The sequence below is a fragment of the Anthonomus grandis genome, chromosome 6 (genome assembly GCF_022605725.1).
Source record: "Anthonomus grandis grandis chromosome 6, icAntGran1.3, whole genome shotgun sequence".
NCBI classification, from domain to species: domain Eukaryota; kingdom Metazoa; phylum Arthropoda; class Insecta; order Coleoptera; family Curculionidae; genus Anthonomus; species Anthonomus grandis.
The window spans coordinates 27,251,291-27,277,511 of record NC_065551.1 but is presented as its reverse complement, the minus strand read 5'-3'; the positions used below and the strand labels follow the sequence as shown (position 1 = coordinate 27,277,511).

The 26,221-nt window shown below is 32.3% G+C and overlaps 1 protein-coding gene across 8 annotated transcripts in view; it reads right to left on the bottom strand.

The window, feature by feature from the left end:
• The window catches only part of LOC126737937 (autism susceptibility gene 2 protein-like), a 241,911-nt gene that overhangs the window by 56,359 nt on the left and 159,331 nt on the right, over positions 1-26,221 (bottom strand). The gene's annotated exons all lie outside the window — the stretch shown is intronic.

Below are 26,221 nucleotides of genomic sequence, written 5' to 3'. Positions count from 1 at the left end.
ATGTAGGTAGTCTCTAAAAAAACGTAATGAAGAATCGCCAAAGCTTAGAGCAGAACAAATCATGGTTTACCGTATCAAATGCCTGAGAAAAATCTAAAAGCACCAACGCTATTAGTTTATCTCAGCAGTGATTTAAAAAATGAAGAAATTATTTCTGCTCTATGAGCTTAGAGCTTAATAAATATTTACCTCGACGTTCATAAGTTCCTCGGAGCACAAAGATCTACAAAAAACTATTTATTTTTCTAAATAGCGTGGAAATTAAAAATTAAAATATTTATTTCATCAGAGAGTTGCAAAATTTCGGATTCTGAAGAAGTTAATGTTATCGCAAATCATTTTTTCTTGTCGGATAATTAAGACTAATAAAAATATGAAGTGATTTTAAAAATTAAGTGAATAAAAAATTTGAAATTTTCAGAAACATACATTCATTACTTTTTTGTTTTTGAGAGCGTCACCCTGGATTTGTTCCAAAAGAAAATGTAAAATCTTAATATTTCGTCTCAAAGAAAACACCACTTTCTTTCTTATAAGATAAGTAATATTAATTGATTTTTTTTAATAGAATGCCCTCTGTCATCTTCTATTTTTTTCATATTTGCTAAGACCTGGCATAATATTTTTTTAAGATAAGATTTTTTGAGGAAAAAAAATATATTTTTATTAATTTGATTTAGGTTATAAAATCTATAAAATGTAATAAACGCAAAAAAATGAATAAGTTTCCCAAGATGTTCCAGTTACTTCCAAGCTATTTGCAAACAAACTTAATTGGCGAGCTGAAAGTTTCATTAATTTATTAAAGATTTCTGCCACCGCCTGACACCCCATAGAGAGAGATCTAACTTTCAAAGGGATTAGTGCTTCTCCGGTTTGGCTTATTCCCCTGATCTGTTCTATTTAGGCTTTTGTTTGCTTCGGGTTTCTCGATAAATGAGGAGATTTAAGTCGGGATTTAAGGATAACTTTTCGGAAACCCGAGACTTGTATATGTTTACTTACAATCTTTTAATGAAATGGGATAAGATAAAGAGTTTAGGGGCTTTAAAAGATTATTTATTTAACACGTGGCCTAATCGACCATATTTCTTTTTTTTATTAATAAATTAATGAAGAATTTTTTGGGTAGAAAAGCTTATATTTTATTAGTTAAAGGGTCTTTCATAGCCATTGTATTCGAATTACAATCAATCAATTTTATTAGACAAATACTGTTTTTGTTTGAATAATAAAACAAATATTCTGTTTGACTTTTACCTTCATTTCTCTTTTCATTATTGTTCTCACACAATAAAACTTTTATATCTTGTCATGTTTCACCCGATAAGTAAAAAAAAAACAATTTATACAACAGATTGTACTCCAGGGACAAAGTTTTTCCACACGAGACATGAAAAGTTTCGGAACTCGTTAATAGGGTGGATTTTTTGCCCCTTCTGGGGGACTCGCGGCTCAAATTGATTTTTTGCCGCATAAAAGCCCTTGACGCGTTTCTCGAGACAAGAAAGTATAAGAAACCAAAAGAAAATATTAAATAAATTGGAGGTAAAAAAGTTTTTTTCAAGTTGAGGTTTTGTTGTAGATTTATTTGTGAAAGCCAAATATTTTTTTTTTAAATTTTTTATTATGGTACAGATTTTTTTTGTTTATGTTGTCTTATTTAGTCATCTACCAAATAAAATTATTGATAATTTTTTTCTACTAAGGGGTGTATTTGACGAACCCAAGTATGTTAAAAAAACGCATAAATAGTTCATAAACGGTTATATTGTTTATAATTTAAGCATAATCTCCTAATAATAAATATTTATCATGTAAATATTTTTTGACAACGTCACTGGTAAAGATTACTTGTGTCGGTGGAATCAACAATGCGATCGAGCGGCGTTGCGATGTTGTTGCCTTTTTCTCTAATAAAGGGACGTTATCTACATTCATTTAACTTTGAATCTTGAATTCTTTATGGAGTATCTTATTATATTTTATGAAAAAAAAATGCTTCATATTTTATTGAAGGGGAATAGTATTACTTTGCGCCTGATAAATTTTTATGATAATTTAAATTGTGTTTTTTTTTTCCATTTCTACATAAGCATTTGGATGTTGCGAGCAAACAAATGCCCATAATTCCTGGGCAATGCTAATTATAGCCTTTGAGGGTTCTAAGTTTTCTCTCATCTTCATGACTGCTGCATGAGAGGAAAAGTAAGAAAAATAAACTTATTGTAGTATAAAACTGATTATAAAATACAAATATACAAGTACTTTTTTTGAAAATGAAATTCTCATGATTTGAAATGATTAAAGATATATGAGTTTAAAGAACATATAATGTAATGAGCACTAATTTAATCTTATCTGATTTCATTACATTACATTATAATGAAATAAATACTTCCTTTCTTTTCTCTTACGTAGAAGTCCTGAAGATTCAAGTGGTAATTGTGGTTTTCATCAAAAGTCTAAAGATCAATTCTTCACTTTTATCGATACATGATTAAATTGTTCAATTTTCAAAAGATTTTTCATATACGGGGTTAGAAATTTTATTTTTTGTATCAAAATCTTACTTTTTTGCATTTATATTAAAAACTTACTTAATATTAATTTCATTTTTAATTTAACATATTTTGTAGCTGCCCAAGACTAACCAACTAACAAGATTATAGTTCTAAGCTTTTTTATTAATTTTCCATATACGTTTTAACAAATATTTTCTATTATATTTTTAATTATAATAAATATAATTTAATTCAGAAATTGACTATTTGCGCCATTGGATTACCATCTTTATAAGTTCTTGACAGCTTAAACTAAGCAATATAATAATGAACACTGAACCTTTCCTTTTTTTTCAACGTCACCGTTTAATTTTTATATCATTCACTGGATTTGCGAGAAATTGTGACTTTTTTCAGGTGGTTTGCCCAACGTGAAAGAAAAAGACAATTTTTTCCATTCCTTATGATGTATTTGACTGATAAGAAGGAATTTAATTTTTCCATTTGTGTTTATAGATCAACATTTAATGTCGGTGCTACTGCCTGGACAATAATAAATTTATGGTTACAGATCTAGAACAAACATCTTCAATAATTTTCAAAATTTGCTTGTGATCGTTATCCTGTTGAATTGTCCGTATTAGCGAAAAGTTTTCTAAGGCAACCAATTTTTCATTCAAATTTAAATTAAAATTTTACTATAAGACATAAATAAATAGATAATACATAAATAAATAGAAAAAAATCACTACCACAACAAAAATCTAAAACAAATTATTTTGCTTTTAAAAATAAACTTACAACAGCGTTTTTTTAGATCGCCAAAAGAACCAAAAAATCCACCCTATTACCGAGTTCCGAAACTTTTTGTGTCTTGTGTGGAAAAACTTGTCCCTCAAGCACAATCTGTCGTATAAATTGTTTTTTTTTACTTATCGGGTGTAACATCACAAGATATAAAGTTTTATTGTATGGGAACAATAATGAAACGAGAAATAACGATAAAATTCTCAAAAAGATTTGCTTTATAATTCAAACAAAAGCAATATTCGTCTTATAAAATCGATTTATTGAAATTTGAATACAATGGTTATAAAGGACCTTTAAACTGATAAAATATGAGCTTTTCTACCCAAAAAAGTATTTAATTTAATTTACTGTTGAAAAAAAAAAAGAAATATGGTTGATTAGGTGATATTAGGACAATCACGTGTTAAGTATATAACATTTTGAAACCTCGAAACTCATTGTCTTATTTTATTTTAGCATAATTGATCATATCTATCTATTGATATCTGCTATTTATACCATAACAGCACCTTCACCATGTCTTACGGCTGAGGAAGTATATACACTTGGAATTAAATTTATTAAAAAAAAACAATACACATTACACAAAAGCATAAAATATAAATACGCCTAATTATATACTGCATATACTTATGTACAATTAAGAAAAAAAAAATTATAGCGATGATCATCAGGCTAGCAATGCCATTTATAAACTGGGCCTAGAATTGAACTTTGAGGTCATTATTAAGATCAACTTAAACTATTCGAAAGGCACTCCTCTGAAACCGTATACTGCAACTTGTTAATTTAGATATTAAAATTTACACAGTCGAAGCCTTTCGGGAAATCGCAGAAAATGTTTACTGTCGAGTGATCCTTGTTTACACAAGGGTATATTTTACTAAAAAGGAAAACATTATGGTTAGTGCATTCATTTGATCTTCAAGAATTCAAATTGATGGGAAAAAGGTATTTTATATTTAAACAGAAAATTTTGATCTTGGTTAACGTGGGAGAGAGTGCAATTGGACGTTAATTTGAACATCTTCTTTACATAGCGGAATAATATTTTCGACAGATAGCCAAAGCTCCATTTTGAAATAAATTATTAATTTATATTATTGGAAAGACGGGTTAAGCTGTATTCTGGTAGATTTGAGAATATTGTCAGTTGAACGGGTTTTTGAGTGTTCGGTGTGTTTTTGTAAATTGTTTAATATGTACGTTATTTGTATATACCTCCCGCCCTCTGGGGATATCAGTGTGTTTCTTGACAGGTTAGATTGTCTTCTGTCCCAGCTCCCTATTCACTCGCGTGTTATCTTGGCTGGAGATTTTAATATTAATTATTCAGAGGTTTCCTTACCGCAAAGAATTTCTCTTGATGGAATCTTCAAATCATTTGCACTCACCATGCATGTTAATGCACCCACTCGTATTTCGTCCTCTTCATCGACCACTATTGATTATTTCTGCAGTAGTTTGGACGGTGTTACCTGTTCAGTGTACTCAGTGGGTATATCGGATCACGAGGGGGTGTATGTCCAATTCCCTGGTGACTTTAAAAACAAATCTGGCCGCCGCGCCGCATTGGGAGACTGTTTAGTGGGAACAATTTGAATTTATTTTCCCAATCCATTTCGTCTGTGAACTAGAATGCAATTCGGGCTGCTCCACAACCATTTTCTTCCTTTTATTATACATTACGTGATAAAATAAATATCTGCTTTCCCTTTGTTAGACTTAAATCCAAGAGACGAAAACTATGGATCACCGCGGGACTAAAAACATCTGCCCAAAATTTGCGATGCTTAGCAAGACTTCGCAAATCTATTGACAATCAATTCATCAGGTCTTATTTTCAGGACTATCGGAAAATTTATAGGCATCTGATAAAAGTCAAAAAGGAACTGTATTACAATGAGCGCTTAGATTCGTCCGGTAACAGACAGAAGGAAAGTTGGTTAATCATTAACGAATGTAGACAGTCTTCTCGTCGGCGGTTGGTTGAATCGGACTTGGGGCCCGATGATTTCAATGACTATTTTTATAATATTGCTGAGAAGTTACTGGAAGCAGTTCCCAGTGACGGCGATCCATTGCAGTATCTTAATCGGAATGCTATCAACCAATCATTCTTTTTCCACCCTGTAGATGCCACCGAGGTCCTTGAAACGATTCAGTGCTTGAAGAATCATAGGTCTTCGGGTTCCGATGGTATCTCTTCACGTCTGCTGTCACTGCCTGCAAGCGCTTTAGGTGCTTTGGTTTGGGCAAGCAATCAGTCATTTCTTCAGAGCGAGTTCCCATCCTGTTTAAAGGCAGCTATGATTATCCCTCTTCATAAGGGTAGTAGCTTGGACCGACCCTCTAACTTCCGTCCCATATCAATTTTGTCTACCCTCTCCAAGGTTCTTGAGCGGCTTGCAAAAAAGAGAATTGTCTCTTTTTTGACCAAATACAATGTGCTGTCCCCTAATCAGTATGGATTTCAGTCATCTAAGGGCACACAGGATGCCATTTTCAGATCCTTGGAGAGTGTGTATCTATCTATGAACTCCAAGGAGGCTGCAGCAGCGATGTTCTGTGATCTGTCCAAGGCTTTCGATTGCGTGGATCATGGAATACTGCTGTCAAAGCTTGATTTTTACGGATTTTGGGGAGTGGCTTTGGGGTGGTTAAAGTCATACCTGTCTGGCCGCACCCAGAGGGTGGTTGCATCTGGATTTTCGTCAGGGATAGCACATCTTAAATGTGGTGTACCTCAAGGGTCAGTGTTGGGTCCTATTCTATTTTTATTATACGTTAATGACTTAAGCTCTCTATCACTGCATGGACTAGTGGTTCAGTTTGCCGATGATACTACAATTCTGTGGCATAACAAAGATCAAAAAGTAGTCAGATCTCTCACAGTAGAGGACCTTCACAAAATTAAAGAGTGGTGCATCCGCAATCAGCTTGTATTCAATGATGATAAGACTTTTGTTTTGGGCTTTAAGTGTAATGTAGAGGGTTTTTTGTTTGATGAGCAGAGCCCACTACATGGTAGGGATTATTGTCGATTTCTCGGCCTCTTCATTGATGAGAGTTTAAGGTTTGACAACCACGTTTTGGGCCTCGCTGCTAAACTTTCTTCTGGTTGTTTTGCAGTCAGGGTTGCCAGGCATGAGTTGGGGGGGTTGTTTGTTCGTTCAGTTTATTTCGCCTTAATAGACTCTTATATCCGTTATGTGTTGCCATTTTGTGGTTTGTGCTCCAAGGGACTCCTTAACATAATTTTTACTATTCAGAAAAAAGCATTAAGCTATCTGTGTGGTGTTGGTCTGACAGTCTCTTGTAAACCTCTTTTTGTAGCTGAAAGAATTTTAACAGTTTTCTCACTCTTTATATTGGAAACTGCAACACTCATACATAAGTCCGTCATCCTGCACCAGTCATAATACTCGTCAAGTGGGCAACTTATCTCTTCCAATCTCCACCTCCTCACTTACGAGAAACTGTCTTATATTTATTAGTCGTAAAATATTGAATCATGTTCCTTTTTCGATTAGGACTGTTACAGACCTTAAAAAGTTTAGGAGAGAACTAAAGAAATTAATCTTACCAAAAGCTTACTACAGCATTGAAGAGTATTTTAACGACTCGTTTTAATATTTAAAATTAATTATATATCTGTTGATCAGATTTATTTTATTTATTTATTTTTTTTATTATTCTTGTTTTATGTTGGTTCTCGCCTTTTCTTTTCTTCTTTTTTGGTTTTTTCTTTGATTATATAAAATATGCTTCTATGTACATACAATCAAAATTGATTCTGTATTCTGTTTTTGTTCTGTATCCTGTATAACCAAATAAATACTTGTATTTTTTAGCACAAGTTTGTAAACTTAGCAAATAAAGTATATTTTGGCTTTGTCAGATGAGCCCATCTATACCAGATGTTTGGTTTAAAATGTCATTTATTTTACTGCGAAGTTCTGCTAATACTATAGGCTTAAAAGAGAAACTTATAACTAACCTAGCAGAAAAACTTAAATTATGTATGTATTTTAGTAATAGCGAGAAAAATTACAGAATAAGGGAACAATGAGAGTAAAATTAGTGTTTCCAGTTATTGTTATTCTGCACAATGGGGGAATTCTGTGTGTTTTTCTAAATGGAATAAAAAAGGCTTCATTTCATTTTAAAATAATTTGAGGAACTTTCAAAGAGATAGTCAACAATATTTTAGAAGCATTATAATAAGCGCTAACCAATCGTTAAATATCAGGCTTCCAAAGTCGACCGAGAACAATTGAATTATACGGAAAAATAATTGCGTTAATATTTGAAAATAGCACATTTTCTAAAAATATAACCTAATAATCTAGAAGCAGTAAAACATATATGTGCATTTCAAAAACCAGTTTTGTGTTATATCCAGATCTCGTATATATTCTACTTTGGAAGAGTGGAATTGTTCATTGTGGAATTAAATTTAATGAGGTGTCTATTTTCTGTAAGAGAAATTGTTTCTAATATTGAAAAATAAACTATTCTTGTGGCAGAAACTAGCGAGCCTGTCAAGATCACTATAGACCTGGTAAGAATCCACAACAGATAAACACTTCAGGTTATCTAACCTCAGAAACCCACAAAACTCAAAATAAGATTTAATTTCATTTACATAAATAATTATAAATAATAAAGGTCCTAAATAAGACCTCCGAGGGACGCTAGTTTTTGTATTTTTGCAACATTTACAAAACAATTGTTAAGGGATTTTTACAACAAATAACAATTGTGTTAGGTAATTCAATAACGAAGCCTCATTTTTTAATTTGTTCACAACAGACCATCGCTCCCTACCAAAATTAAAATATTCTAGGCCTAAGAGTCACATAAGCATGGAAGAAGACGCTGTCCGAGAATTTTTAAAGTATGATATTAATCAGATGTTCTTTGCAGATAACCGCAAGCCTTTAGTAGACCAGGGTTTATGACCGACTATCTGGCCTAAGACTACGGCTTCCAAAGCAAGAATAGAGAATGACTTACTCAATCAAAACTCAGTGTTAATATCATCAAAGACGAAAATTCTAGTCAGCTGTTTTACATAAGTGCTTCAGGATTTATGACAAATTTTATTTCGAAAAATACAAATACAATATTTTTTACAGGTTATAACTTCAAGGTGGAATATTCTTTATTAAACTTTAAACGAGCGTGCCTATTGTTCTGAAATGAATTAAAAAAATTGCCTGGTTATAAACTTACTTCGCCTAAACGTCTTTAATTAGAATTTACTGATAATGATATTGAAGAAATTATTCTATTTTATGCCATGTATCGTAAAGATTCATTCGAGACTTTTCACATTTTCAGAAAAGACACAACTGCGTTTTTTATAAATTTTCATTTCCTTAGACGTGCTTATCTAGACAGACAATATTAGCTTTTCAGTCCCATGCCATTTTCACCTCGAAATCTATTTATAATTGATTTATTAATTTTATTGTAGTGTATCTAGTATATTAAAAAAATATTCTATACAAACCATATTCTATACAGACCCTATTTTTAATCGCAACTAAGCCGACTTAATAACTAGGCACAATAAAGTTGTCAAGCGACACATGCCCTTGTAAAATAAAACGAAAATCCTCTTTATTGGTGCAATCCGTCAGCCAGCCAGAAACCTTAAGCGGCATTTTACCCAAATTACATCCGGGGGCGCTCATCGAATATGCATGTGCCATTGTTTCGCAGACAAAAAAACGATCCCTCCTCAGGAAAAGTGCTCGTTTTTCGCGGATGACTATATGACTGTCGACGGGAACGAGTCAAGCGACTCTTAAATTGGATGCCATATGAAGTGTGCATAATTTAATGCGACACGATGCGCCGGATGTGTGGATTTTTATATTAGGGTAGATTTGCGGTGCGACAAAAGCTTTCTGTCGGCGGCGTACGTCGAACCATAGATAATTTTAAATCTTGAAAAAGTCCAAAAAACAATTTCACTTGAGCATGATTTATAATGTCATAATTATAACAAGCATGACAACTTGTCAAAAGTTTTAAATATTACTTGACTTTGCAAATTGTGCAAAATATTGATGTATGTTTAAATGGTGCTAATTTTGGAAAATAGGTAGTGATTTCACTAATTTGGTAAAAATAAGTGTATATTTATTTATTTAAGGCAAACCACAACATCTATAAAAAAAAGTTTTATATTTTCGGAGCTTCGCTAACTGAAATAAATTCAATAGATGATCTTTTGAAATGAGAAATGAAAGGATAATGCGTAGATTTTGGAATATCAACAATACTTGCCTAGATTCGGTCATTAGGGTTCATATGTCACTAAAGAGCAAAAATAAAGACTTAAAAATAAATTTAAAACTCGTTTAGGCTTAATTATCGATCAGACAAAACAAGGTGCTGGTACCACTAATGATAATGAATATTATGATAATGATGAATGTAATACTGCACGATCGTTTGTTTAAAATTTTGTCACATCAGATTTAACCAGTATTGATTTTGACAAATTTTAATATTTCGCTTCTTCAAGTGCTTGCTAGTGGTTCTTGTAGCCACACTAGTCGATTTAAAATCTATTTTTAGGAAACACCTGAACTGTTTGTATATTTTTAACCATAGTATAGAATGGTAATAGCACAAATTCTCATTCATAGTTCTAAATAATCAAAGTTCAATGATTAGTCAGAAGAATAAGCACAAGAAGCTAAAAATGAAGAGGAGGAATTAAAGGTATCGTGAAATTCATTCACGAAAAATGAATCGAACTCAAACCAAGATAGATGCTATTTATTTCAGGATCAGTTTGAGAATGTGCCAAATTATCTCTATAACTTGGCAAATCCGAACACTGAAAGCATCTAAATTCATCCTTAGGAAGCATCAATTATATTTCATTTATTATTTTTTTTAATTTGATGTCTTCACAAAGACAGATTTAAATTCAAAAAAACGGATTATTTCTTGTAGAATAAAAAAATCAAATAATACTTGTTATAAGTCTGTTTAAATATGGTAGGTGGAATGACCGAACAAAATATTTTCAAAAAGTCTATGTATTTTTTTGTGGTTATATTCTAATATTAATTACAATTTTATTTAAAAAAATATCATGATTTTTTAAAAAATTGATACAATATATATATTTCCGAGATGTATGTTCCGGTTTTGCTGGTAATATTTTTATTATTAATACGTGTCAATCATTACTTTCAAAAATACATAAAGATATATAAAGTACAAATTTACGTAAAAATGTTTAAAAAAGAAAATTTTCTAACTAAGTGAAAAGTAAAGTTTAGAAAAACCCATTTACTTAAACGACAAATCGCAAAAAAACATCTAGTACTTTTTATATGTTATATGATTACATTTATTTTATATATTCCTTCTTATTTTATTTTCCCGTTCTTTTTAACAAAAAAAGTCCCAAAAGATAAAAGCTAAAAATCTTTAAATAACACGAAGCGAACATCTTAAACTTACGTTCAAATAATAAAACCCACAAAACTCCAATGGCAAAAACCCTAACAAGATAACTAAGACATAAATCCCACAAAAAAAGTTCTCATAATAAAGACCCAAAAAGCTTTACTGTGTTTTCCCCACATTACTGAAAAGAAACCGTTCAGTTTAGCGTTCTCCCCTAAAAGCTCGTTCAGGATTATTTCTTTGACATCTACTTTGGCTAATGGGTGGCATTCTCGTTAGAGGCGTCGTTTGTATGAACCATAATGATGTCCCTTAAGGGCAATAGGGGAGTCTCGAATAAGCTACAAATATTGAAAAGAACCCTTTTGAGGAACTTTACTAAGGGTAGTTTGGAAGTTTCGCGACGATTGCCGCTCTTGAGGTGGAGTTTAATTAGGTGTTTCTATTCCTATATGTTTTGTCTATATTCGAGCGAGAATATAAAGGAAAGTTAAGAGTGTATTTGAATTTTTTAATACGCTAGTGTGGTCACTGATAAGACCTTCCGATTCCTAAGCTTTATAACTAATAATTCAAGTAAACTTTTACAGCTTTTAGATCTTTTGTTACAGAATTTTTTCCAGACTTACAAATATACTTTTTATTTCATTCCAGGCATTATGTATAAAATGGGTATTTTTTATCATATGACAGGGTAGCTAATTTTGATAGAAATTATAAAGCAGAGCAAATCTGGCATACACGTAAGAGCCCGGTCCTCATTATCCCAAATCAGTGGTCCCCAGAAAAATGTCGACAACCGGTACACCTAAACAAGTCGAATGCACTTTTGATTCAAAAATTATACGGATTGAAAGTTTTTCTGTAATTTAGAAAAATAGATTTAGAAGCATTACTTAGTCCAGTTATATAAGAAAATTAGCCACATTGAAGATCAAATAATAAATACTAAAATTAGAGCTAAAGTACTTCTGAAAGTAATAAGAGCAAGAAAAAAGGCTTTCAGGCGCTTCCTAAAAGCAGGGATGAATAATATAATAATAAACTCTTACATTAATGGCTTATTATTAATTCTTAAATTACTTGGTAAAATCACGATAAAACCACAAAATATAAAACCGCGTTGCCCATAAAATGTGTAAATTAAACTTGATAAAAATCTTTCGAGCGCTTACACCACACACCCAGACGAAAAGTGGTTATTTAAAAAGCGATAAAATCTCTTGTAAAGCTATAATTTTGACGCCATACTTTTATAGGGGGAAAGTGAATTATTTCGGGTTAATGAGGTTTTTATTTTAAGGTGCGCTCGTATTTGTTGCAATTATCCCGGCCAGTGGTTATCGTTATTTAATTTTACGTTACCGTAATCGGCACCGATTTTATCAACAGATTTATTTAGTGGTAATTATGGTGTAGAATTGGAAATTTGTTGACGTGACCTGAAGGCGTGATAAAACTTGACTTACATCATGCAAAGTTCGTTTTTCTCCCAATAAAGTGTTAACGTGAAGAGAATTTTATTCAAAAATGGACAAGCTTTTTAAACTTGCTTCGTTAAAAAAAATTGGGTCATTTTGACCATAAATCCTTGTACTTTATTAGGCAATTTTGCTCCTGCAATTGGAGTTTCCATGCGCAATTGTCTTCCTCAATATTTTTACGTATTTCAACGACAATAACAATACCTAACAAAAAGTGTTAACGTGCGTATCTGAGTTATGCCGTGATCAAAATTAAAAAAAAAATAATAGTGATTGAAGTTATTGAGAAAAAAGTGATTTTTTTAATGCTGAATTTTCTATCAACATTAAATTTAAAAAAAAACAAATTAACAGTATAGTCTTATTTTCCCCGGATTTCGGAATATCCTTGCACAGGATGCCATAGTCTATAAACTCCCGAATAATTCACGAACAAATGTAATTTTGCAACAAGTCATACTAATCAAGCCTTAACCCTCATGACCCCCAACTTAACCCCCATGACATCTTCTGAGAACGTTAAACGATTTGATTGATAGCGCTAATAGCAACACTCCGAACTCTTTTTTTCATACACCTACTGATATTGATTATAGATCAGAAATAATACAGGAAAAGACAAATATTTTCCTGAACTTACCTAATGAAGGCCTTGCTGCATGCAAACAAGAACTCATGGAAAAAAAGGATTAAATTTATTGCTCTTTGATCTCCTTTTATTTTCAAAAGTAGAATCTATTCATAAAGAAGGAACGTCCAGTTCAATTTTATATCAATATCGGTACTACCAACATGATCAAAAATTAAATTCTTACATAGCAGAAGTCAAATTGCTTTCCAGAGAAAATTTAGTAAAGTTGATGCAATTTATATTCTTCTGCAGGAATTTTATTGCAATATTAATGAGAGTGGATCATTGACCATAGACCATAGACATAGACAATAGATCATTGACCAAGACGAATTTGTGATCTCTTCTAGCACTCGATTATTCAATTATTAAAATAGTTGGATACATATTTCAGCAACTTTTAAAAAACAATTTAAGTTAGAGTTAAAAAGATTAATCAAGAAACTTTTTTTTTAACATGCAACTAAAATTACTGAACACCTATCTAGATTTTTTAGATGTATAGGCTAAAAAAATTGATAGATTTGTTGAAAAAAAAAATTGCAAAAGAGAAGATTTTTAAAGGAAATTTTTCTCAGCAGAGTTATTCCTCGCAAATAGAGAGGTAATCGTGTAATGGATTAGAGTCCCTCAGAACTCGGTTTTGGATCCATGATGTCTGTTTCGAAGGATATGAATAATTTTTGTATTAGTGAATACTTTCCTATCTTTGCTGATGATACCACCAGCACAATCTGGATCCTCTTCCAAATCGTCAGTCTATATTGGATTATCTTTAATGGCGTGACTCTTATCTCTTGATGTTAAATCGTAGCAAAACTAAGATCATTTAGTTTAAGTATAATCTGATGGAAGTGTCAACAGGCTCTGCTTAAATTAAAGTTTATCAAAATATCTTCATAGTAGGTATCTAGCAAAACTTCCCACAACAAACAACCATACAAGAGCGGTTTGGTTATTAGGGTCTTTGGGTTATTTGATTGTGCTTTATGTGAGTTGCATCTTCGCTATACAACGAATCGCTTTTTGAGGACTTTACATATCATCTCGCCCATTATTTGTTCGCGAAAAAGTCCTAATCTTTCAATATTTATATGTTTTGGAAACTGCTTGCCTATATTGATAAAGTAGAAACACCAGATCTCCTAGGCTAGACAATAGATCCATATATGCTCAATGACTGTCGATTTGACATACAAAATGCATTGATAGATAGTAATCCTACATTACATTAATATCCAATGAACATAAGCTTGTTTATGTCTAACTGGTTGTTGTATTAATGTTTCTCGTTATATGTCTCAAATCAATGTTGGTATTTATTGATTCTATATACTTGTTCGTTGACATTACGTACCTTCCAGTCTAAAAGCTACATCAAGCCCATTAATTCTCTTCTCGCTATTCCATAATTCAAATTGCTTACCTATTAATCGGTCAGTAAGCAAATCTTCCCCAAAACTTATCTAACCCTCGTATCCAAAACTCACTTATTAACCGAGACCGTATATTCGAAAGCCTCCAGCTCACTAAAATATTAACAGGCCCAGGATGTCGGCTAATTCCGGCATAAACATTACCCTAAATTTGACTCCGAACAAGCAATTATTCAAGCGTCCACCATTACTGCCAGGCCTCCATTAGGTGGGAGATAATTATCTAGCCTGTCGTAGTAATTCACTAATAAACAATTTCACATCGAATAGGTTTATTACCTGAAGGTTAAATGATGTCTGTGTACGTGGTTGTTGTTTAAGTTAGTTCAACTGTAGAATATTTATTGCATTTGTGTGTATTCGTCCGGAACTTCGTAATTAAATTGGTTGAACTAATTTGAAATTTAATGTGCATAACTTTAATGGATACGAAACCCGGATCTGATTTAAAATAAATAGGTGCAGGTTTTCTGCGGTTAAATTGAAAGGATAAACACTCCTTTTAAACTTCTCGCTCTCTTACTATCTCTTTTCTCTTTTCCAACTGAAACGTAACCATATTTCCTCAGACACAATGGGATCGGTTTATTTAGTACTTCTCGCTCGTGTTCCCGACGAATATACGGCACTATCTATTTTGTCGATATATAAATTCTCATGAATAAAAGAGCGGACGAAGAGTATATGAAATCGGGATCGTCACCACTCGGTGTGTTTTCCTTTTTTTCTCTGTATATCTCACTCTATTTACTTTTCTCTCCTTTCGGCTCTTATCGCCTTTTTTCTTGCTTGCAGCAGAATGAAATGGCGAGAAGTTATGTAGCGAAAGACCCTTTGTTAGTTCTCTGTTTTGTATTTTATGTCTTCTGAGAGGGTGGCCTTTTTTCTTATAAAACAAATTTGAGACAACTTTAAAAGGACAAGGTTTAGTATATGGAATGCAAAAACTGGCTTAAATTATTAAGAACGTTTGTTTTGATGCAATATAATTTGTTGAGATGGCATAAAGTTATTCGATTATTTAGGATGGTCATCATTGTACTCTACTGTTCAATAATTTTAATAAATTTAAAAATTCTTTATAATACTATAACAGTATTGAAGAAACAAACAAAAAATATTTTTACCATAAATCTTTGAGTGATAATTTTGAGTGAATTATTCTTGAAATTATTTTAACTATTACTTGGAGAGATGTACCATATATGAATGGAATTTGATCCCAATATTCAGCAAATACTTTCCTAAAAAAGATTTAAATATTCGACATTAATTAATTTAAACGAAAAATTGAAACGATTTTTTCTTAAATTGCAGATCTTATTTTATTAGTAATGTTTCGATCATTCAATATAACTTTCATCAGATAAGTTTTGTCCTCCTTTATGGTCTAAAACTACAATTTTTTATTAACAATAATTCTTAAACCACAAAAATAAAATAAAATTTGTGTTTTATTTTAAAGAATTTAAAATACATTTAAGAAACCAAAAAAAACATATGTTTTCATATAGAAACATTCCATAAAAAAACTCATGAAAACCTAAAAAAGAAAAGCATTTTTTAGTTATAATCAGTTGTATTCAGTTGAGTATACTGTTGCGATTTTGTAAACGCCTCAAATATCGGCTGTACTTCGTCATTCTGTTATGATCGCGGTGATATAAACAGCAACACCGTACGACATCTCTGGAGACACGTGGAAGGTCAGCGAATCTTCCGAAACCGTGGTCAGTAGAGTATATAAGGAGCCGAGTCGCCGCTGGGAGTAAGTTAACAGTTTAGTACAGTAAAGTTCGGAATATTGGTGAGATATTTAACTCGAATATAAATAATATTAAATAAATACGATGAAAATAAATATTTCTAAATAGTGTAAGTGTGTCAAAATTGTGTGACTATTTTTGTGCATCCATTGATTTAATTCACTCCTAACAAACGGCTAAAAACGCTACAATACTTAATACAACAAAAGTCACATTATCCTTCCCTTCAACTTTTATTTTACGTCTTACAAAAGAACATTCTTTTCAAAGAATCATAAACGTGGAAAAAAAATATGATTGCGTCCAACCATACGAGTTAATCAAAAACGTTAACTAAAATCGACCGAAATATAATGAAAAGCAAAATGCACATAAACTTATAATGGGTATTACAGAGATGTGCTCATTTTGATAGAAATTTCGTATTAATTAAAATTTATAGCACCAAATAATGCGTTAAATTAATTAACTTCAAACAACAATAAAATAACATATTGGCAAGTTGCAGATTGTTATTCGCTCATAAATGCTGAACCACTAATTTATTATTAGTTTTTTATCGCACGTTATAATGCTTTTTATAATGGGCAAAAATTAATACTTTACCACACAGGAGTCTAAAGTAGCCGTAAACGTACCTGTAACAAAAAAAGTTTATTAGAAAATAGCCTAATTAATGTAATATTTTCGATGGTATTGCACTACGTTAAAAACATCACAAAATTAAATTCAAGTTAAGCCATCAGCCAAAAGATAAGCACACTTCCGAAATTCTAAATCCAATAAAAATCGGATAAACCCCGTCAAGTTCTCTTCTTAGTCGATAGACATCGAGGAATCCCGCTTAAGTAGTTAATATCGTACTCGACAGCACTCGAAAAATGCACGATGATATTCGAACCATCCCCCCTGTGCCTAGAGTTTGTCGAGATCCGTTCTCGCTGATGCTGATCCATCCCGCGCACGTAATATTAAATCCGGGGATCGAGGAGGGGGTTATAGTAATATGAATTGTATCCCGTCTTTGCCCGGTTTTGATCCAGGATATGCCGAGACTTTATCCTGTTTAATGCACCGCGTCGGCTTTCATTGCTACTGGGATATTGCACCGAGTGGGGTCGTCGCGATTTGCGTCTACTTGTTTGTTTGGTTTATTGTTTGTTCGTTCGGGTGCTACTTAGCTATTAAAAAAATTACAAAATTTTCCCATATATGCGATATGTTTGACAGTCAGAATGTCACATGATTATCAGATAGACCGAACGTTGACAGATGGGAGTATACATAGAACAACGCATCCTGAATATCAAAAATTATTATCAAAATGATTAAAGTTTAATTGGCAATATTCGTCCATGAATGTTCGGTCAAATTATAAGGTACTAGTTCGGTTAGTAATGTAAAACACACGATACGACACCGTAGAGGTCGCTCAGAATAACACATCACCGCGTTTTGAGAGAGTGACACAAAAAGACCAGAGACGTCAATTTGTTATCAAGTACAAGAACTGGATATTTCAAGAGGCACTCTGCAGCGAATTCTCACTAAAGATTTACTGATGCATGCCTACAAAATCAACTAGCTTCAACAACTTCTGCCAGCAGACCATGATCAGCGCACAGAATTCACCAATTGGATCTTTGAGCAACCTCCGACAATTATTTTCACCTCGAGGCTTCGTTAATAGGCAAAACTGTCGTATTTGAAACTTCATCAGAAAGCAATGCATCCACAACGAGTCACTGTACCGTTTTTCTTCGAAAACGAAAAAGTAACGCAGTAACGGTGAATGGAAAATGATATCGATCTTGAGGACATGTGGCTTCAGCAGAACGATGCCACATGTCATATTGCTTGTGAATCATTGACCTTAAACGAGTTTGCCCCTGGTCGTGTCATTTCCCTATTTGGTGACCAGAATTGGCCTCCACGCTCATGTGTTTTAACGCCCTTTGACTTCTGGCTGTGGTTATCTGAAGTCACAGGTTTATGCGAAAAGGCTTGCAACCATTGAAGCATTGAAAGCTGAATTTAGGCGCTGTATCAATAAAAATCCACCACATGTATAAATAAGGTTATTGAAAAATTTTGTCAAAAAAGCTGTGCCAGTCATTTACAAGATATTTTGTTTCATATATGATTTCGAAATATATATTTTCTAGATCAATAAATATTTCAATACTTTGCCACAGAAAATCAGGTTTTATTGAACACTTAAACCTTGCGCTCTTATTGAAACATATATATTTAATTTTGGAGTTTTCTATTTCTTCTGAAAAATTTCTAAAAACAATCAGAAAATCCGATGCTTAGTCACTTTGACAGTATCAACATTATGTTTTCCTTCTATTCAGTTTCACCAACTATGTATGTAATAATGATTTTTCTTTTAATGAAAAATTTTTCTTATACAAAGAATCGTTAGAATTCTTACTAGTGGACTATACATTGGTTGTTTATTTTTGTTCATAATTGGTCGAAGGACCGAAAATTTCCTTATTTTTCAGGAAACTTGCAAATTTTCTTTTCCTAAACAGTTAAGGAGCATCTCTTGTCCACGCAGTTGGAAAAGGTTTTATGTAATTTTTCCTGTTCAACTGCCTGAACACTATTTTTGTCTACTACTTCTAGCAAAGCGAGATGATCAAATATTATTATAAATACGATAGAAATGCCATTAGAACGTCAGAAATGTTGATGTATTCTGACTGAGACTTTATTTAAAAATTTGGATAAAAATCTTGGTCGTCATTTCTTGTATCAAAAAATGGCAGTACACAGGGACAAAAAACTTCTCAACTAAGCACTATTTTTGGGCTTACCCTTAATGCTACTGTTCTAATAAAGTGAACTGTCAGAAATAAATGTTCAGCAAAGACAACCAAAGAGACGTGCAACTGTGTGCTAATAAAACATCCGATTATTTTCCATCTTTGTCTCTTTTCGTGAAAGGTGAACGTAGGTGGCGCAGATAGCGTTGCCGCCATAATTCAAAGCTCGGCTGCTAGCCATTCAATTATTTTTTTAATTTATTTCAATTAAAATCAGCCGTTATGTCTCAGAAATCAGAAAATAATAATTATTGTATGAGACAGAACGGCAGACTTTAATTTCATAATCATAGAATCATAATCAAACTGCATTTGATAACATTTATATTGGGGAAATAAATAAACTAAATATAATTCTGAAACGTTTTGTATTGTATTTTCTTAATTATTTTCATAATTTATAATGTAAGACGGTAACAGTAACATGCTTATACATAAATGAAATTAAAAAATCAGGAAGGTTTTAATTATCACACTACAATAATATTAACCCAAAAAATATATCCTTTGTTGTAACACTAACACTTAAAATAAAAAAAAGGTTTAATGTGCTGCTGAAGATGCTAATATCGTTAGCGAAACAGGTATCCAGAATAAATGAAATTGATTTGGTGAAGTGCTAAAACTCTTTTTCTACTAATTCCATAGAAAGATTACAGGTAAATTAAAAATAGCAGCAGGAGCACAGATAGCCCAAACAAATATTATTAAGAAATTATAATAAAAATATTTAATTTTCAGAAAACTTAATTTATTTGACTATTTATGTCGTAGTTTTTTTAATATTTTTTTTTTGTTTCTTGGTTTTGTAAATCTCTTAATTTTTCATTTTGCACCACCAAGAAATACTATTTTAACTACAGCTTTCACAATTACCTTAATGAGGATATCTCTGTGCCCAACACAAGTCAAAACAATAAAATCTGTATTCTACAAAAAAACTACAACTACTGTAACCAAGTTTATCTAAATCCGCTGGGTATTAAAATACGTAAAATTGAAGCACTCGTCCAAAATCTCAACTAATGATGTAAAACAAAACAAAATTAATTAGCAACAACTGTTCAGGCGTATTGAAATTGCCGACGCGTGTCCCGTGTTCATGTTGAGCAAGAATTGCCCTGTTGCCGTTAATTTAATTTTCAGAAATACTAAAATTGGACACAAGATATCCCGTATTTTTGCATTCATTTAGACGGAAATAGAAGAACGGTCTGATAATGAAATACATTTGGCATCGCGAAAGCACATCATCACCGACGAAATACAGTATATGTATACAGATTAAAGAGAGCAACAACAATAAGATAAAAATGAATATCTAGTTTCACGTCTCTTTGGCTGCCTCTGTAGTAAAAGTTTCTCTATAAAGAAACATATTTAACCTACTTAATGCATTTATGCGAGGTTTCCAGAAAATCTATTTTAAAAAATGAAACTATTCGATAATAAAAGCATTTTGGCATTTGAACTATAACATTAAAACGAGCTTGTTAAACTAAAAATGATTAGTCTCCTAAACATGACGACCCCAAAGAAATAATATTGGAATATTTTATCTCTAGCGATAAAATCTCTAATTTCCCAAAAATCAAAAGAGTCACAAAATTATACGACTTTCAGTTTTATTAAAACGCCCGTCCATAACAAACCGCTAAAACAGTTAACGTACACGGGGCGAACGTAAAAACGCTATTTTTACCGTCATCGGTGCACTACTTTTATATGCGCGCCGCGAGTTGTAAAGTCAGCGGCTTTTACGACCATGCCGATCATAAAATTAACGTCCCAAGTGTCGGGCGAAATTTTACGACCCTCTAAAACTACAACCGAGTATGTTTTAATAACCCTCCTAAACGTACCCCATTAAACCCGATAATGTTATTTACAAGTTAACGGCTCCGCTCAATTCTCGTACTATTCGGATCGGGAATATGGGTTGTGATTAAATTGACGCGGAATTAGGAAGTCTTTAAGGGATTGAATTAAGCAAGTTAAAACAATTAAATTTAATTTTATTCCTTTCAAATCTGTAATGGTTACAGTGGCAGCATGCGAAAATATCAAAACTTCGCCATCATCAATGTGCACCAGGCAATGAAAGGTAAGTGGTAGGACTGTTCAGCCACGAGTCTCATATTTCAGTAAATGTATATTTACTTTTTTAACAATCTTTGACTAATGTCATTTTAACATAGCAAATATTAGAAAAAAAAACAACTGACATATAATATAACTTAAGCCCAACCCATGAAAGACCAATCAGATGATACTTAATGGAATTAACAAGGATGTAAGCAGATTTGCTTAATTTTTTTTTAGTCTACGCATTATTTAACAGTTTCAGATCCTTTAGAATCCCTGGGGTGGTCACATTAACGAGAGCTACTTTTACTTTTGCCAGAGACGTCATTATTTTGGGCTGAATTCATAAATTAGGTGGTTACCTACTTTAAAAAAGATATTCATGAATACTTGCCTTTGACATCCCGACCCGAATCCGACTGAGGAATCAAATTTCAAGTTAATTTATTTATATAGGAGTTTAAAACTCGTATAAAAACCATAATTCTGAGTGATTATTTAGTGATTTTCGTAGAAGTTACATACTGGTCGCAATAGACTCCGATTCAAGGATAAGCGTATAATATAGTTTTCCTCAACTACCGTTTAAGCAAATAAATAAATCCCTAAGAATTCAACAGATCCCTCCAATAGCTGTTTTAATTTTTGTAAGCCTGATGAATCAAAATAATTCCCCAAAAGTATCCTTTCCAGTGTCCAATTCGTAACGACTGGTTGAGGATGTAAAACTAAATAGATTAATGGATGAAGAATACAGATTATTGATGATGCTTTGAGGATGATGAATAAAGGTCTGACGAAAATTCGAAAAATATGGCTAAGGGATGAGTGTTTTCCAAGTATTTATCCCTTTTCGTCAGGTTAAGCAATATTTAAACATTTAAATGCAGATATCTGGTCATATTTTATTTCGTCTAGACGTCATTGTTTAACTTTTCCAGGCAATTAAGATTCAATATTTCGTCTGGAAGAAGAATGGATACTTCAACGTCAAATTTTGACTAGACAGAAATATAGTCATTTTCCAGGAAGCTAAAGAGCATTTTGTATTTCTTCCCAATAAAATTTAAGCAAGACTCAAAGTTCAGCCGTCTGGAACAAATCCCCAATATTTCCCAGATCATTATGAGCATTTTCCAGGCATTTTAATGATCATTTTGTATTTCGTCTAGTTAGTTATTAAACCTGTATTTACCTATTTTGATGCTTAAATCAATCATTCAGTAAACTCATGAACTCTTGAGCGTTTTGACATTAGATAACCGTCCTTTCATGAATAAAATCGTAAAAACGTTCAACTCGGTATGTAAACTTCCGCCCCTCAATAAGCTTTGACATATTTCTTTTGCCTCCCCAGTCAAGCAACTTCATAATTTTGTCCCGTTTTTATCTTTACGACATTCCCAATTCTTCACATTTTAACCGCCTTACAAACAGCAGCCAAATAAAAGGATAACTATATTTCAAGATGATTTGCTTTTTGTACTCGTTCTGCTCGGGACTTCCCTCCCGTCACATATATAAAAAGGAAATTCCCTTTTCAGCCCTAGAGATATTTTCTGAAAGATTACGGGATCCGTCCGGATGGCTTCTAAAATATTCCATTTCGCCGGATTTTTACGAATCCGGGAGCCCGAATAGGAATTTGAATGTCTTGTAAATAAACTAAGACGACAAGAGATGGTTGGGAAAAGCACATTATGCAACTTGGTATTTTTATTTTGGAGCAGGTTTCAATAAAATATTAAACATCAAATCAGTGTAGCGTTCTGTTCATCATTTTAACAGTTTACTAGTTTCTGGAAACTTTCAAGATACATAATTCTCCTTTACGATAAAGAAGGTATATATAAATTTTATCCTCGACCGAAACTCCCATAGAAAGAAAGAGCAATTTGGGAAAATCATAAAAACCCAATCGAGCGTGAAAGGAATTTCTTTAAACCAATAACAGTCGAATAAGCATTTCCAGAAATCGAGACACAGAGAGAGAGAAGGAAAAGACAGACTTGTCACAGAAGCTTCTACACATAATAATAAAATGAAAGAATTGCTTTAGTCAGGGGCGTCCAGGATATTGAACAAGAAGGGATATTGCTATATTTTTTATAACGATGTCATCTGCAAAAGTTCTTGAGTTTTATAATAAACAGTTATGTTCCAAAGTAATTCCTATAATTCTCTTGTATAATAAAATAAAATGGATATAGATCGTTTCAAATGATGGCTTGCTAAAGTTCAAATGACAGCCTAAAGAATTTATGAAAATGGTTCACCTGCTTTCTAAAAGTTTCTTGTTACAACCCACTACTATAAAAAATCTTAGAACATTGAAAGACTAGAATTAGTAAACAACAAATTTGTTTGAGTTCAACATGTGTACAGGGGCAAGAAGGGTGTTTTGTTTACAAACATATTCATCGGTTCTCTGTTGTCAAGCAAGTTTACACACATTTGCAAAAGAGGAATTTTTCAGCTATATATCAATGCATATTATAATAATGTTAATTTAACTTATTAGTGTTGGGGATTTTGGATTAAAAATAAAAACTTGATATATTTTATTCTAAGCACAAAAATAAAACCTTCAAAGTAAAAAAACATTATTAACATTCTTATACCTAAAACCGCTTCTAAAATATTTAGAATAGCAACACCGCAAGCAAAAACTGATGTCATCTCGCGAAAAGTCTTCTTGTCAAACGACTTATTAAGAAATCTATAATCATTATAAAATAATTTATTTTCATAAAAACGCTTTTATTTAGATAGGTAGCTTTAATCTTAAGAAGTACATTAAAAAAACGTATAGAGTTCATAAACGGTAACATTGTTAATAATTTAAAACATAATCTATTGTTAATAAATATTTATCATGTAAATATTTTTTGACGACGTCACTGGTAAAGATTCCTTGTGTCAGTGAAATCAAGTTTCTGCCTTTTTCTCTAATATAGGGACGTTATCTGCATTCCTCTAACTTTCAATATTGAGTTCTTTATAGAGTATCTTATCATATTTTATTAAAGAGGAAGATTAGTATTGTTTTTTGTCTGTCAAAATAAGTAACTAATTTTTATGATATTATGAAGTGTTTGTTTGCCATTTCTATATAAGCTTTTGGCATCATTGCATCAGAGATGTTGCAAACAAACAAACTATCCATAGTGCCATGTCAATGGTAATTCTAGCCTTTTAATGTTCTAAGTAAAAAATCTGTAAGACATCAGTCAGAGAGATCATCTTCAAAAACATTCAGACTGTGCGTAATGAAATGGAAAAACGAGAAACAAGAACATGTATATAAGAAAGAATGGACATCCCATGCATCTTATACGACTTCTTTTTGAAGGCAGGCTAAAAAGGCGAATCACATATGGTGTTTCAACTTAAAATGTAATATTATTGCATATTAAAGAGGAGTAGGCAATTCTATTCTACATACGCAAAATCCATCCAAAGAATTAATGTAATGAACAAATGAAGACCTTGTAGGGCGGCAAATTCTATTTGCAACGAGTCGATTCTGATGAAAAGGAAAAGTGTGATGTAATGAGTATCACTGAAAGAGTAAAGCCGAGTAGTATAACTGAAAAAGACCAGGTCCAGCCTTTAAGCTTTATGTATCTCCTTTGATGAGAACGTTTCCTCAAGATTCGCCATTCCAATAACTAGCGGTTATTTTTGGAAAAACGAAAACTTGGGTGTGAAATGTACCACAAACTGGATTAAGAGGTTTTCCACTTACATATGCAACAATATATACTAGTTAAACTTTAAGAACTCCTGTAAAAATTCAACAAGTGTGAGAGGAGCATTATGAAGTTGGCAACTGAAAGGGCCAGAGCATGCCCTCATTGATCTTTTAGAATGCTTCAAACCTTTGACGTATAACTATTTATTTTTTTGAAATGTTTCTAATATGAACCGGTATAAATATATATCGGTAAAAAAAAATATACTGGTTGGCTAAGTGCCAAAATGCATTACGGTTTGTTATGTGAGGGTAAAGAGAAGTTTATGAATGCGGGCCATATTTTTTCTGTTGGCAACGCCACTGAGGCCTCAAAACATAATAATGCCATAGGAGAAAAATGCCTTGTCCACCTCGAGCTTTCGTTTCGAATCAAGCCGAAAAGAGAAAAAGAGAAAACTCCTCCTTTTTATCGTTTATGTTATGGCGGACATAATTCCGGTTCCTTTTGCAGCTTGAGAGCATTTTCCGCACGATTAGATCCGGAAACTGGCGACGGAATGTTCGGCTTTCCACTTTTATGGCGCTTCTCGGGACCGTCCTATGCATATTTGATGGATTTTTTTACGATATCCGGAGAAAAAGGACGCTATATGGTTCCTACATTATTGGCGAGTTTATAGTTTTTGGCTTATTGAATCTGGATCTTTTTTCTCTTGCAATATGAAAAATCGTAACAATGTTTTGAATATTTCACATAAGATTTTTGAGTCTAAGTAAGAACTTCCGCTTAAAAGTTAGCAACAATGAAATGCAAAAAACAGATATTACAGCATTCATTCATTTATCAAATTATGGAAGACAAAAGGTATTATATTCTTCTAAGAGCATAAAAAGAACAAGTAAGAAGATAAGAATCTTCTTCATAAGGCTTTAATTAGCCACGGTTTACTACCGAAATAATAAAAAAAGTTAATTACAGAAAGTAGTTTTATCGTCTTCCTGGTTGGTACATGTGTCAAGTTTAAAAGGTCTTTATTGATTTTCAGTCTAATGTAAATGTTTTCAAGGAAATACAAACGACAAGATAAATACATTCCTTATTAAACTAATGTAGGACATATATTAGGTTTTATCTTCAGCTATGGCAACAAAAGAGGACAAGGGTCTCTGAACTAGTTTTATCTATACTGGCTATAAAACCAGTTTAAGAAAGACGTTATTGTCTATAAGTGATTCTGCAATGACAGATGTTATAATTTACTACTTAATGGTTCGTTAAAATCCGGTTTTAATAAATAAGTTGGTTAGGATCTTTGTTCCCATGAAATTTTGCATTTAACGTTTTTTGAACCCTATGAATTATATTGCTAGATATAACTTAGTAATAGTAAAGTGAGTTGTTGCCAGGGAACTTTAATGGTTAAAGGCATTGAATAAGAAACCGTCACTAAATTTACACACACGATGGCTGTCATTTAAGTTCAAAATTATGAAGTCTGACTTAAATTTATCCCGATAAAAAAGAACTCAATAT